This window comes from Rana temporaria, chromosome 10 (genome assembly GCF_905171775.1).
Source record: "Rana temporaria chromosome 10, aRanTem1.1, whole genome shotgun sequence".
NCBI classification, from domain to species: Eukaryota; Metazoa; Chordata; class Amphibia; order Anura; family Ranidae; genus Rana; species Rana temporaria.
This window is the reverse complement of record NC_053498.1, coordinates 143026733-143042130: the sequence shown is the minus strand read 5'-3', so window position 1 is coordinate 143042130 and position 15398 is coordinate 143026733.

The following is a 15398-nucleotide window of genomic DNA, read 5'->3' as shown; positions in this document are numbered from 1 at the left end:
CATCTGTGCCCAGCAGTGCCACCTATCAGTGCCACCGATAAGTACCCATCAGTGCAGCCTTTCAGTGACCATCAGTGTCGCCTATGCCCATCAGTGCCACCCATGAGTGCCCATCAGTGCCACCTATCAATGCCCATCAGTGCTGCATATCATGGCCACCCATCAGTTCTGCCTAGCATTGCCCATCAGGGCTGCCTATTAGGGCCTATTGTCAGTGCCCATCAGTGCCACCTCATTGGTGCGACCTCATCAGCGCCGCCTTATCAGTGCCCGTCAGTGAAGGAGAAAACTTACTTATTTGCTAAATTTTATAAACAGAAACAAAAGAATATATATATATTTTTTTTTAATTTTCTGTCTTTTTTTATGTGTTTAGCAAAAAATAAAAACCTTCAGAGGTGATCAAATGCCACCAAAAGGAAGTTCTATTTGTGGGAACAAAATGATAAAAAAAATCTGTTTGGGTACAGCGTGGCATGACCGTGCAATTGTCATTTAAACAGCGACGGCGCAGAAAGCTGAAAATTGGCCTGGGCAGGAAGGGGGTGTAAGTGCCCGGCATTGAAGTGGTTAAGGTGTGCCCAGGCACACCTGGCACACCCAGTGCGCACGCTTATATATATGTAAAGCGCTGCGTAAATTGACGGCGCAATATAAGTACCTGTACTAAAAACTCTAATAAAATTCATGTAGAACCTTTATCGGAAATATCCGATGTTTGCTTCCGCTTTTCCTGCCCAACCTGGCATCTTTGCGTCCAGCGGGGGTTTCCGCACCCTCCGCGGCGGCAATGGCTGAGTTAAATAAAGAATGGCAGCCACTGATGTGTCTGAATGACTAATCACTTGTGGAGTTTATCACAGAGATGATTAGAAGGTAGAAGAGCCCGCGGCCCTTTTTCCAACATGCCGCAATGCCCAGGAGACCGGTGTGAATCTGCTGCCAGCCGGCCCCTGTCAGAGCAGAATCAGCGGCAGGAAGGTCGTGTGAAAGAAAATCTACAGCCATCAGGAAGTCCTTGGCCTTCTAGCCTCCCTGACATCTCCTGACAAACCTTAAATCATGAAGGCAGACAAAACATCAGCGATCTGGGGGGGAAGAATCGCCCCTGGGACACTCATTTCTCCTCCACTAACTTCTCTGTCACACACAATGCTCCTTTCATACCGGTGGAGGTGAGGCTCGCGGGCCGCCAGGTCACAGATACAAGACAAAATTCCGACATGTGTGTGCCAGCATCATATGAAGTGGGGGGGGCGGGGAATACAAAGTTGGCGTAACTTAAAAACTTTATAGTGGTTTGCTACATATTTATTATAATCAGAACAAAAAAATAAATAAAAAGTTCAAAAATGTTTCCATATTTATATTTTGCACACTTCTTTAGAGAAATCTCCTTTGCAGGTTTAGCGTTGTATCTTTCCTAAGTCCGGTGTTTACAGAACATCATCACTGGGTCATCACAGCAGTGGCTCCTCCCTTAAAGTGATATTATTTTACAATAAAATAACAAACCTGCTTTAGTGGTCAGCAACCCTGAGCCTCCTCTTTTTGGGTCCCCCAGCCAGCGCTCTTGGCCGCTCCCATCTGCTGAGTTCCCCGCACAGCAAAACAGCTCGTTATGGGGGCACCCAGGCAGGTTTGCTAACGAGCCGCTACTCTGCGTGTCCATTCACACACAGAGCCAAGGCTCGGACCCACCCCAATCTCTCCTCTCGCTCACTTTCCTTCCTCCCCCTCTCCCCCCTCTTCTCTCTTCCGCCCTCCTCTCTCACACTCTTCTCTCCCCCTCCCTTTCCCTCTTCTCTCTTCCTCCCTCCCCCTCTTCTCTCTTCCTCCCTCCTCTATCCCCCTCTCTTCTCTCTTCCTCCCCCTCTTGTCTCTTCCTCTCTCCCTTCTCCTCCTCTCTTCCTCCCTTCTTTCTCTTCCTCTCTTCTCTGTTCCTCTCTCCCTTTTCATCCTCTCTTCTCTCTTTCTCCCTCCTCTCTCTCCCTCTCTTCTCTCTTCCTCCCTCCTCTCTTCCTCCCTCCTCTCTATCCCTCTCTTCTCTCTTCCTCCCTCCTCTCTCTTCTCTTTTCCTTCCTCCCTCTCCCTCTCTTTTCTCTTCCTCTCTCCCTTCTCCTCCTCTCATTCTCTCTTCCTCCCTCCTCTCTCTTCTCTTTTCATCCCTCCCTCTCCCCTCTCCTCCTCTCTTCTCTCTTCCTCCCTCCCTCCTCCCTCCCCCTCTCTTCTTTCTTTCTTCCTCCCCCTTTCTACTCTTTTCCTCCCTCCTCTCTCTCCCTCCCTCCTCTCTCTTCCTCCCTCCTCTCTCTCTACCTCCCTCCTCTCTCTCTCCCTTTCCTCTCTTTTTCTCCCTCCCTCTCTCTTCTCTCTTCCTCCCTCATCTCTCCCCTTTCTTCCTCCTCCTCTCTTCTCTCTTCCTCCCTTCCTTCTCTCACTCTTCTCTCCTCTCTCCCCCTCTTCTCTCTTCCTCCCTCCTATATCCCCCTCTCTTCTCTCTTCCTCCCTCCCCCTCTTCTCTTTTCCTCCCTCCTCTGTCCCCCTCTTTTCTCTCTTCCTACCTCCTATATCCCCCTCTCTTCTCTCTTTCTCCCTCCTATATCCCACTCTCTTCTCTCTTCCTCCCTCCCCCTCTTCTCTCTTCCTTCCTCCTCTCTCCCCTCTCTTCCTCCCTCCCCCTCTTCTCTCTTCCTCCCTCCTATAGCCCCCTCTCTTCCTCCCTCCCCTCTTATCTCTTCCTTCCTTCTCTCTCCCCCTGTCTTCTCTCTTCCTCCCTCCCTCTCTTCCTCCCTCCTATATCCCCCTCTCTTCTCTCTTCCTTCCTCCCCCTCTTCTCTCTTCCTTCCTCCCCCTCTTCTCTCTTCCTTCCTCCTCTCTCCCCCTCTGTTCTCTCTTCCTCGCTCCTATATCCCCCTCTCTTCTCTCTTCCTTCCTCCCCCTCTTCTCTCTTCCTTCCTCCTCTCTCCTCCTCCCTCCCTCTCTTCTCTCTTCCTCCCTCCTATATCCCCTCTCTTCTCTCTTCCTCCCTCCTATATCCCCTCTCTTCTCTCTTCCTCCCTCCTATATCCTCCTCTCTTCTCTCTTCCTCCCTCCTATATCGCCCTCTCATCTCTCTTCCTTCCTCCCCATCTCTTCTCTCTTCCTCCCTCCCCCTCTTATCTCTTCCTTCCTTCTCTCTCCCCCTCTCTTCTCTCTTCCTCCCTCCTATACCCCCCTCTCTTCTCTCTTCCTCCCTCCTATATCCTCCTCTCTTCTCTCTTCCTCCCTCCTATACCCCCCTCTCTTCTCTCTTCCTCCCTCCTATATCCTCCTCTCTTCTCTCTTCCTCCCATCTATATCCCCCTCTCATCTCTCTTCCTCCCTCCCCATCTTATCTCTTCCTTCCTTCTCTCTCCCCATCTCTTCTCTCTTCCTCCCTCCCCCTCTTATCTCTTCCTTCCTTCTCTCTCCCCATCTCTTCTCTCTTCCTCCCTCCCCCTCTTATCTCTTCCTTCCTTCTCTCTCCCCATCTCTTCTCTCTTCCTCCCTCCCCCTCTTATCTCTTCCTTCCTTCTCTCTCCCCCTCTCTTCTCTCTTCCTCCCTCCTATACCCCCCTCTCTTCTCTTTTCCTCCCTCCCCCTCTTCTCTCTTCCTCCCTCCTATATCCCCCTCTCTTCTCTCTTCCTCCCTCCCCCTCTTATCTCTTCCTTCCTTCTCTCTCTTCTCTCTTCCTCCCTCCTATACCCCCCTCTCTTCTCTTTTCCTTCCTCCCCCTCTTCTCTCTTCCTTCCTCATCTCTCCCCCTCTCTTCTCTCTTCCTCCCTCCTATACCCCCCTCTCTTCTCTTCTCTTTTCCTTCCTCCCCCCTCTCTTCTCTTAAACCGAATCATGAACACATCAATAACATCATTTCTCTCTTTTATATACAATATATACTTAACAATACAAATCCCCCTCGATCCCCTATAATAAATCAATGTCTTCCTCACTGTGGCTGGAGGGGGGGGGGGTGTCAGCGCCGGATTCTAATTGGCTGTTTCCTCATTATAACGCTCTGACCGCTGACAATTTCGTTACCATAACATTATCTCTGTACACGGGATATATTATATATATTAGTCCAGGTAAGAAGATGGAGATTAGTCCTGAGTGTGAAGAATTCACGGTGATGGAAAAAAACAAAAACTAGAGACGGGATTTATAAAAAAACAAAACAATAAATAAAAAAAATTGCAGGGCGTTCTGGAAGCCAGATGGTCGCTTCAATAAAACGCGGAGCTTTCAGGTGTGCGCAATATTTATTTAATTAGAGCGCCCGGCCCGGCTGGAATAAAAGACAAACAGGAGGGGGTGGCGGGATTAGATTGGCAGCCAATTAGGTATTTAATTTTGAAGGAGACGGGACTCCGAGTCTATTTATTAATGTCGCCGGATAAATGTGGGGGGGGGGGGATGTATTTCACCAATCAACCAAAAAAGTTTCTTTGGTTTGTTTTTTTTGCACCAGAATTTATCACAATTGGGTTTTTACAGGTAGTTGAGTATATAAATCTTAATGGAATTGTGCCGGCTGATAGTCTGGATACAATTTTATCCCAGTAAGGGTCAATGGGACAATAAAGGAAACAGCCAATGCGTTTCGGGGGTCCAAAAATACTTCCTCCATCAGGGGGTGCAATAGAAAACAAAGTATCCGGACTGACTAATGACCTTGAATGGTATTCTGTCCAGTGGGATCATCTTCTCAGATTTCTTCAGCAGTTGAGATACGCTACACCCGCACAAAGTTACGGCGGGCTATCTGAATCTAGCCCTATATACATATGTATCCAGAGAGAGAGAGAAGGGGGGAGAGAGGGAGAGGGAGAGAAGGGAAGAGAGGGCACAAGGTAGGGGAGAGAGAGAGTAAAAGGTAGAAAGAAAGGAGGAAGAGAGAAGAGAGGAGGGGGGGAGTAGGGAGAGATAAAGAGGAAAGAAGAGAGAGAAATAAACAGAGAGAGAGGAAGGAGGAGGAGAGAAGGGAGGGGGAGGGAGAGAGAAGGGAACAGAGGTAGAGGAGGGAGGAGAGAAGAGAGGGGGGGAGAGAGAGAGAAGGGAAGAGAGGTAGAGGAGGGGGGAGGAGAAGGAAAGAAGATGGGAATGAGAGCAAGGAGGAAGAGGGAATTGAGGGAGAGAGAAGAGAGATGAAGAGAGAAAAGTGAAGAGGGAGAAAGAGAGAAGAGAGGGGAAGGAAGAGAGGGGAAGAGAGGAGGGAGGAAGAGAGAAGAGAGGGGGAGGAAGAGAGGGGAAGGGAGGAAGAGAGAAGAGAGGGGGAGAGAGGAGGGAGGAAGGGAGAAGAGAGGGGGAGATAGGAGGGGGAAGAGAGAAGAGAGGGGGAGAGAGGAGGGGGGATGAGAAAAGAGGGGGAGGAAGAGAGAAGAGTGGGGGGGAGTAAGGGAGAGAGAGGAGGGAGGAAGAGAGAAGATAGGGGGAGAGAGGAGGGAGGAAGAGAGAAGAGAGGGTGAGGAAGAGAGGGGGAGAGAGAAGAGAGGGGGGTGGTGAGAGAAGAGAGGGGAAGAGAGGAGGGAGTGAGAGAGAAAAGAGGGGAAGAGGGAGGGAGAAAGAGAGGAGGGAGGAAGAGAGGGAGGAAGAGAGTAGAGAGGGGGAGAGAGGAGAGAAGAGAGGAAGAGGAAGGAAGAAAGAAGAGGGGGAGAGAGGAGGGAGGAAGAGAGAAGAGAGGGGGAGAGAGGAGGGGGATGAGAAAAGAGGGGGAGGAAGAGAGAAGAGTGGGGGGGAGTAAGGGAGAGAGAGGAGGGAGGAAGAGAGAAGATAGGGGGAGAGAGGAGGGAGGAAGAGAGAAGAGAGGGTGAGGAAGAGAGGGGGAGAGAGAAGAGAGGGGGGTGGTGAGAGAAGAGAGGGGAAGAGAGGAGGGAGGAAGAGAGAAGAGAGGGGGAGGAAGAGAGGGGAAGGGAGGAAGAGAGAAGAGAGGGGGAGAGAGGAGGGAGGAAGGGAGAAGAGAGGGGAAGGGGGAAGAGAGAAGAGAGGGGGAGAGAGGAGGGGGGATGAGAAAAGAGGGGGAGGAAGAGAGAAGAGTGGGGGGGAGTAAGGGAGAGAGAGGAGGGAGGAAGAGAGAAGATAGGGGGAGAGAGGAGGGAGGAAGAGAGAAGAGAGGGTGAGGAAGAGAGGGGGAGAGAGAAGAGAGGGGGGGTGGTGAGAGAAGAGAGGGGAAGAGAGGAGGGAGTGAGAGAGAAAAGAGGGGAAGAGGGAGGGAGAAAGAGAGGAGGGAGGAAGAGAGGGAGGAAGAGAGTAGAGAGGGGGAGAGAGGAGAGAAGAGAGGAAGAGGAAGGAAGAAAGAAGAGGGGGAGAGAGGAGGGAGGAAGAGAGAAGAGAGAGAGAAATAAGGAGGGAGAGATAGAGAGGGGGAAGAGATGGGGGGGGGCTGGATTTTGGCTTATAAAGTAGAGGCTCCAAAGGGCCACACATGATAGTCAGTACAGAATGTGACACATGACTGTCACATACATGGGGCCCTCAGTCTGCAGGTTGGGCCCCAGTGACTCAGAGCCTCTGTTAAGTTTATATTGTCTTCTCTGTCATTTTTGGGCAGAGACAATAGGGACACGGGTATCAATAAAAACACAACAGAGCTCCTAACCCTTTGGAGCCAAAGAAAGGTTTGTAGTTCCGCTTCAATAAATCAGTGTTGAATATTTGGAAAGTCAGACAAGGGATGGGATTGGCTGAGTTGGGACCTCGGAGAGTCTATATTGGGCTCCAGAACTGATTGAAGGATTTTCCAGCTACTGTGAGTTTGATTATCTTTGCGTTTGTCTCTCTTTTACTGTAATCACAACACCTACCTGAGGAGCACCAACACACGTCCCGCAGATAAGATAAGCCGGGATGAAAGGTGTCCTGCTGGGAATTACTGAGCAACCAGCAACACCTGGCAGACCTTTACACCCGTGTGCCCGGAATATGGAAGGTGTGCTAAAGGGAAACACGTTGTATTCTCACACAGCACTTCATGTAAAGTGGAGGAAACATCCGATGTGTAACACAGTCAGTGTCAGTGTAACACTTCCAGGTATTTATTGGTTCTCAAATCATAACACCCACCCCCGACAATGTCTCCACCATTTAGAATCTTTAAAAAATGAGTGTCATCTTTTTAAAAAAAAAATTAAAAAGACATCATTACACCGTTTTACAATCAAGCGTTCAGTCTCAACACATTTCGTACCAAGTAGCTTCTTCAGGATTCCCACTTGAAGATATACTTACAGTATAGAGTTGTTATTATCATATAATAATAAATCAGTAATTGATAATAAATATAGATAGATAGATAGATAGATAGATAGATAGATAGATAGATAGATAGATAGATATAGATCTATATATATATATATATATATATAGATCTATATCTTTATCTATATATATGTATAAAACAATAATAAATAATGCATTGGTAATAAGTAATATATAAAAATAATAATAAAAATGATATAATTATTTAATCTGAGCGTATATATGTACATATACAAAATTAACATAATACATTTGTAATAAATAATATGGAAAAATAATAATATAATTTTTTTAATTCTTAATTTCGATATATAATAATATATATATATATATATATATATATATATATATATATATATATACATGTTTTTATTTTTCCACATTATTTATTAAGAATGTATTATATATATATATATATATATATATATATATATATATATATATATATATATATATATATATATATATATATAGCTATAGCATATAGCCTGTACCTGTGTACCCATGTAACAAATAAAGTAATTTTATTTGAGAGCATCCAAGTTGCCAGCTATTCAGATTAGAAATAAATAAATAAATATATAGTGTCGATAGTTTTTTATTATTATTTTTTTAATATAGTACTTATTATTAATTTATTGTCTATTATTGTTTATTATATATATATATATATATATATATATATATATATAAATATATATATATATGTATATATATATATATATGTATATATATATATATATATATATATATATATATATGTATATATATATATATATATATATATATATATATATATGTATATATATATATATATATATATATATATATGTATATATATATATATGTATATATATATATATAAATAACGTGGAAAAAAAAAATTATATATATAGATATACGTTTTTTTTTATTTTTCCACGTTATTTATATATATATATATATATATATATATATATATATATATATATATATATATATATATATATATATATATAAAACAATAATAGACAATAAATTAATAATAAGTAATATATAAAAAAATAATAATAAAAAACTATAGACACTATATATTTATTAAGAATGTATTATCGTTAATTTTTCTATATATATATATATATATATATATATATATATATATATGTGTGTGTAGATAGTTCTTCTTATTATTTTTTATATATTACTTATTATTAATTTATTGTCTATTATTGTTTATTTTATATATATATATATATATATATATATATATATATATATATATATTTGTGTGTGTATATATATATTATTATTATTATTATTATTATTATTATTATTATTATTATTATTATTATTATTATTTTACAGGATTTATATAGCGCCAATGGATAAAAAAAATAAAAAATAACAGGCTGAAAATTTTTTACAGTTAAAATGTGTCCTCTGTGCAGCTCCGATGATAAGAAACCTAGGCATTGGGTCATGTGATCTCTACTAATCAGGGGATCTGAGTTCTTATTGGCTGATCCATCCTTACAGAAGTGATCACATGACTGAACACATTCCAATATCAAAGCACAGGCGCCCTATGAATAGGTGTTCTGTGAATACTTTGTGGCGTTTTTCTTCATCGCTTTTTTTTTCCCCGAGCGCTTTGCATACTTTTGTTTAACCTTCCGCCAGTAATTTTTATTTTTTAATAACATATTTCGTTCCGGGCAAAGCCAATTATTTTTGCTCAGCCGTATCAATTTTCATCACGTTTCTCCGAGTGAGTCGTGTCAATCTGAATTACCCAGAACATTAAATGTTTTGTGGTCGCGTATTTAAATTTCCATTGTGATAAGTAATACTTAGACAAAAATAATGGTAATTTAAATCCCCTTCACCACAAACCTCTCCATTATGCCGCTGAATGCTTCAGTAGCCTCATTAGCTCCGGCAATGAGCTTTATTAAAAAAAAATAACAAAGATATTTATTACAGGTTAGTTATTAAGGTCCATTTAAAGAGGCGCGCATATCCGACGAATGAAAAGATATCGGATGTATAATACGAAGCCAGTTTCCCCCCAAAAGCCGCCAATTTCCCCCCAAATGCCACCAATTTCCCCCCAAATGCCGCCAGTTTCTTCCAAATGCCGCCAGTTTCCCCCCAAATGCCGCCAATTTCCCCCCAAATGCAGCCAGTTTCTTCCAAGTGCCGCCAGTTTCCCCCCAAATGCCGCCAATTTCCCCCCAAATGCAGCCAGTTTCTTCCAAATGCCGCCAGTTTCCCCCCAAATGCCACCAATTTCCCCCCAAATGCCGCCAGTTTCTTCCAAATGCCGCCAGTTTCCCCCCCAAATGCCGCCAATTTCCCCCCAAATGCAGCCAGTTTCTTCCAAATGCCGCCAGTTTCTTCCAAATGCCGCCAGTTTCCCCCCAAATGCCGCCGGGTTTGTCCCCAAATGCCGCCGGGTTTGTCCCCAAATGCCGCCGGGTTTGTCCCCAAATGCCGCCAGTTTGTCCCCAAATGCAGCCAGTTTCCCCCCAGCCCATCACTTACCTTCCTCGGGTCAGCGCCGTCCTCCTCCACGCTCCCTCTGCTCCCTTGATGTCTTCTCCCGTCCTCGATGTCGCTTCAACCAATCAGGTGACCGGTAACCAGACCCGGTGCACCTGATTGGCTGAGAGGCGGATCAGTGTTAGGGAAGCGATTCCCTAACACAGCATGTTTTTACCAGGGAACGCACAGCCCACAGGCTCTAATCGGGAAGCCTATTAGAGCATCTCGCTCTAATCAGGCACTTCCAAAACACGACCACCGCTGTTATTCAGATGGCCGGCGCTCAACAGGGGGCCGGACACCTGAATAGGGGGCGGTAGCGGCGACAATAGATAGATTCATGCAATCTATTAATCGGCGGCGTAGGGTATCTCTCGCGGCGTAAGGGCGCGGAATTCAAATGCGGCGAGTAGGGGGCGTGTTTCATTTAAATGAAGCGCGTCCCCGCGCCGAACGAACTGCGCATGCCCCGTCCGTCAAAACTCCAAATGACGTCGCAAGGACGTCATTGTTTTCGACGTGAACGTAAATGGCGTCCAGCCCCATTCACGGACGACTTACGCAAACGACGTAAAATTTTAAAAATTATACGCGGGAACGACGGCCATACTTAACATTGAGTACGCCACCAGATAGCAGCTTTAACTATACGCCGGAAAAAGACGAACGGAAACAACGTAAAAGAATGCGACGGCCGCTCGTACGTTCGTGGATCGTCGGAAATAGCTAATTTGCATACTCAACGCGGATTACGACGGGTACACCACCTAGGGGACGTCGAAAAATTGCATCTATTGATACGCCGGCGTAATTTCAAAATTCCTGCGTCGTATCTTTGTTTTGAATCCTCTAAACAAGATACGACGGCATCTGGGTTAGATCCGACAGGCGAATTTTGAAATTACGCCGGCGTATCAATAGATACGCCGGCATAATTTCAAACTTCCCGCGTCGTATCTTTGTTTTGAATCCTCAAAACAAGATACGACGGCATCTGGGTTAGATCCGAAAGGCGTACGTCTTCGTACGCCTTCGGATCTTAGATGCAATTTTTCGACGTCCCCTAGGTGGCGTTCCCGTCGTAATCCGCGTTGAGTATGCAAATTAGCTATTTCCGACATACTTTCTTTGTGGATCTACCCCCAAGTGTATAACTTTGCATTTATCAACATTAAACCTCATCTGCCGCATAGCCTGGGCCGGCCACTCACTCTCGGAACCAGTATGAACACAACCTGCTTACAGGAGAGGTTCTCTGTCCTCAGCAAGTTATTGGACAGATCCCACAACCAATCCGATCGTCCCGAAAAACTTAGAACACCTTCCCATTCTGACTTATTTTCTCTGATAAAGCATGGGAGACATTTCACAAGAAAGAAATCCTCCAGACCTCCCATCTATCTGTACGAAATGAAGACTTTTTGCTCTGCTCACCACCCAGCCTTGTTGACACGTCCTGGTTTCTATATAATCACTCTTAGGGTGGAAACACCTTTAACTGCCAGACAGTTCTTACTGATAAGCCCTGACAATTAATTATGTTGATTTGAATAGCTTAGAACAGATGAGAAGGCAAAGTTTTCAGGCCTCGATATTTACACAGCCTTATGGCTTTCTCTTTGACTTAAAAACCGGTAAACATTGGTGGTGGTGGTGGCTGAAGGGGGGGGGGGGTGGGACTTTGACCTTTATATATTACAGTAACTATCAGCAAATCCATTTAGGATATGAATAGAAATAGATAGCAGCTCTTGTGTGAGGTTCTCTTTAAGCCAAGTTTATGACACGAGGATGACCCGTCTTTGAGGTGAGCCGGGGCAAAGATTGAGCCTGGAAATTCACGGCTCTCGGGATTTCAACACGTATCCTAAGCCTTAAGTATAGCGTAGAAATCTAAACAGCACCTTGTTATTTTGTTTGCTTAGCTGCTGGAAGAGTCCCTTTCACCTTACGAAGACAGTATTCATGACACCGGGGCTGTAATCCTCGGCATTAAAACCCTATTGAGCCATTCTTAACTGTCAACAAAAGGGAAAATGCTGAATTCATTCTTGAATTTCAAAGCAAACGTTTAATAATCATGTCAGGAGAAAGGTCCGTTCTTAGAAGGAGATTGAACTGAACTGTAATTGAACTCGCGGCATTCATCATCCTCTTTTCTCTGTGCGCGCTTATCGCAGATGAATATGGAAAAGAATGGGGGCCATTAAATCCGGTAGATGTCCTCATTTCTCAAGACGAGGCCGCGGCGTTCCGTGAAGATTTTATGATCTCCAAAGGGACATCTTTTTTAGAAGGGTAGTTGGGTACTAATATAAACACGCTCGATCAAACCTATAATATGTCTAGAACAGCTTTCTCAACCTATTTTACCCTAGGAGAACCCTTGGAAAAACGTTTAAGTCTTGGGGAACCCCTGCTAAAACCATTGGAGGTCAGTGGGAACTGGAAGAATGCCACCCTTACAGTAAAGGTCAATATGCCATGCTAGTTGGCTTTGCCAAATGGTGTTGGCCCCAGAACTATGGAGGCACGCGAAAAAGGGAGATTAATTAACCACAGCTCAAGGGACCTCTAGCAAACTCTGGAGGACTCCTAGGGTTCCACTGAACTCATGTAACGGATGGCTATTCTAGAAAAGTGATTCTCAACCACTGGGCTATGGCCCCAGAATTACGTAGGCACCTGCCAAAGAGAGATTAATTAACCACAGCTTAAGAGACCTATAGCAAACTCTGGAGGACTCCTAGGGTTTCACATAACTCTTGCTGAAGATGTTCTAGAACAATGGTTCTCAACCACCCTTACAGTAAAGGTCAAGATGCCATGCTAGTTGGCTTTGCCAAATGGTGTTGGCCCCAGAACTATGGAGGCACCTGAAAAAGGGAGATTAATAAACCACAGCTCAAGGGACCTCTAGCAAACTCTGGAGGACTCCTAGGGTTCCACCAAACTCATGTTAAGGATGGCGATTCTAGAAAAGTGATTCTCAACCACTGGGCCATGGCGCCAAAACTATGTAGGCACCTGCCAAAGAGAGATTAATTAACCACAGCTTAAGAGACCTATAGCAAACTCTGGAGGACTCCTAGGGTTTCACAGAACTCTTGCTGAAGATGTTCTAGAACAATGGTTCTCAACCACAGGGCCATGGCCCCAGAACTATGCAGGCACCTGCCAAAGAGAGATTAATTAACCACGGCTCAAAGGAATCCTAGAAAACTCTGAATGACTCTTAGGATTCCACAGAATTCCTGTTGAGGATAGCTGTTCTAGAACAGTGGGTCTCAACCATTGGGCCATGGCCCCAGGAAAATGTAGGCACCTGCCAAAGAGAGATTTATCATCCACAGCTCAAGAGACCTATAGAAAATTCTGGAGGACCCTTAGGGTTTCACAGAACTCTGCTGAAGATGTTCTAGAACAGTGGTTCTATATCACTGGGCCATGGCCCCAGAACTATGCAGGCACCTGCAAAAGAGAGATGAATTAACCACAGCTCAATGGACCCCTAGCAAACCCTAAAGACTCCTAGGGTTTCACAAAACTATTGATGATGGCTGTTCTTGTTCTAGAACAGTGGTTCTCAAACATTGGGCCATGGTCCACTGTCAAGCCGTGGTCTCCCTTCTACCGGGTTGACTGTAGATCTCCTAGTCTCCCACCTCTTGTACTGCCACCCACCCAATCTTCTATAGTGTCCCACAGTGCCCCCTGAGAGCCCTCAGCCTCCACAGTGCCCCCTCCCAACCTCCCCAAGAGCCACCCCAGCCTGCTGTATAGCCTCCAGCCCTCCATATTACCTTTAAGCCTCCCAGACCCCTCCAGAAACCTTATGCCGTACAGATCTCCTGCAGAGCTCAGACTCTTGCAGAGTCGCCTAACCCACTCCACAACCTCCATCCCCATACGTATTGGATGTTTTGGAAGAATGTACTGGGTCCTGGTCTCAATAAGGATGAGAACCACTGGTCTGAGCTGAACCCCAGAAGCAGTGGTATGAGGACCATTGGTGCCATGTTTGTTTATTATACCATCTCATATGTTCAGTATATGATCCACTACCAATAGGTTGCACAAGTCTTTTTTGTAGCAAATGTCCACCATGATGGCCACCATGATGAAAAACAGCCGCTCATTCTACTAGTGAGTGTTAAAGAGATCTTTTTTGGTCGTTCAGCTTTATTCCAATTGCACTTCCTAAAAACGAAGTCTATCTTTCATAACCACTATTTATGTTATACCCATTATTAAGGTGTAACATGAAATATGGTTACAGTCTGCAGCCCCCAAACCGCCTCACCCACTGCTTCACTTACAGAATCTGGGGTTCCTCTTATTTCAATTTAGCACTTGTCACTTTGCCCACATGCCATTACAGCTTATTACAGTCACAGGTCTCATTTAGATAGGTGGCAAAAATTAGTGGCTGAGCGGTTTTAACCTTCTGCACCCACCAGAATTGTTAAAAATACACCCAGATGGGGCTGTAAACATGCCGTGGCTGTGGAATTTTTAGTACCACCCATCAAACTCACCCATGGGGTTCTTCGACAAACTGTAGAGACACACGGGAAGGAGCAAACACCTAGTGCATTACACCATTAAATTCTATTGAATAGAAATATATTAGTGTACTCCAGGGCCGTTTGAAGGAATTTGGGGGCCCCAAGCAAAATGGACATGGAGGCCCCACCAAACATCCCCCCCTCCATCAGCAATACACAAGCTGCGTGCAGCCAATCATCTTCATAGCTTTTAAGGTAGGAGGAGTTATGATGTATATTCTTAGGTCTTCTCATGACTACAGCGATTGAGATATAATAATAATATATAGTAACGTTCTCTACTGCAGAATAAGCTCTGGGATTGTCTCCAGCTCTCTACAGTAAAGACTTTGCAGGAGTTGGGGGTTTTATAATGTAGCCAGCTCACCCATGTCTTGTAGTATGTGTCACAGCCTGCCTGTTTAAGGATAGTAATCTCTTCCATCAGATGGATCCTATCAACTTGCAGTATCCATTCCGCTCCTGATGGTGGTCCTGGAAGTTTTCCAGGATTTGGGGATCAGGCTCTTGGCTGCATTCAGAAGGTGATTTCTTAAATTTGGGAGCGATACATTATCATCTCATTCTTTAAAATCCACGACTTCCCTCTCTCAGAGAATGGGTTCCTGTTTCAAAAGAAGTCTTCTGCCAAATATTCAGCTGATTAGTGGACAGTTAAAGGCAGCCCTCCAGCTCAATTATTATTATTTTAAATGTTGATAGGGCATGGATGTCAGGTTCCTATGGTAGTGAGCCTTTGTGGAGTCACCAGGGCATAGGGTCTAAGGCCGGCCATAGACCGTTCGAATATCGGCCGCTTCAGCAGGACCCGGTCGAGATTCGAACAATGTATGGGCAGGTTGAATCTACTAAGTTGAACGTTCAATCAACTTGGGTACAACCAGGCTGACGGATTTTGCATGAGATTATTACTGGTACTAGTGGCTATTCCTCCCAGGAACTTTCTATTTAAGCCTTGCCTCTGCACTTCCCATTTGCCAGATTATTGTGCTTTCTCCAGCCAAAATCTCCCTATTGTCACCCTTGGTGCCTTC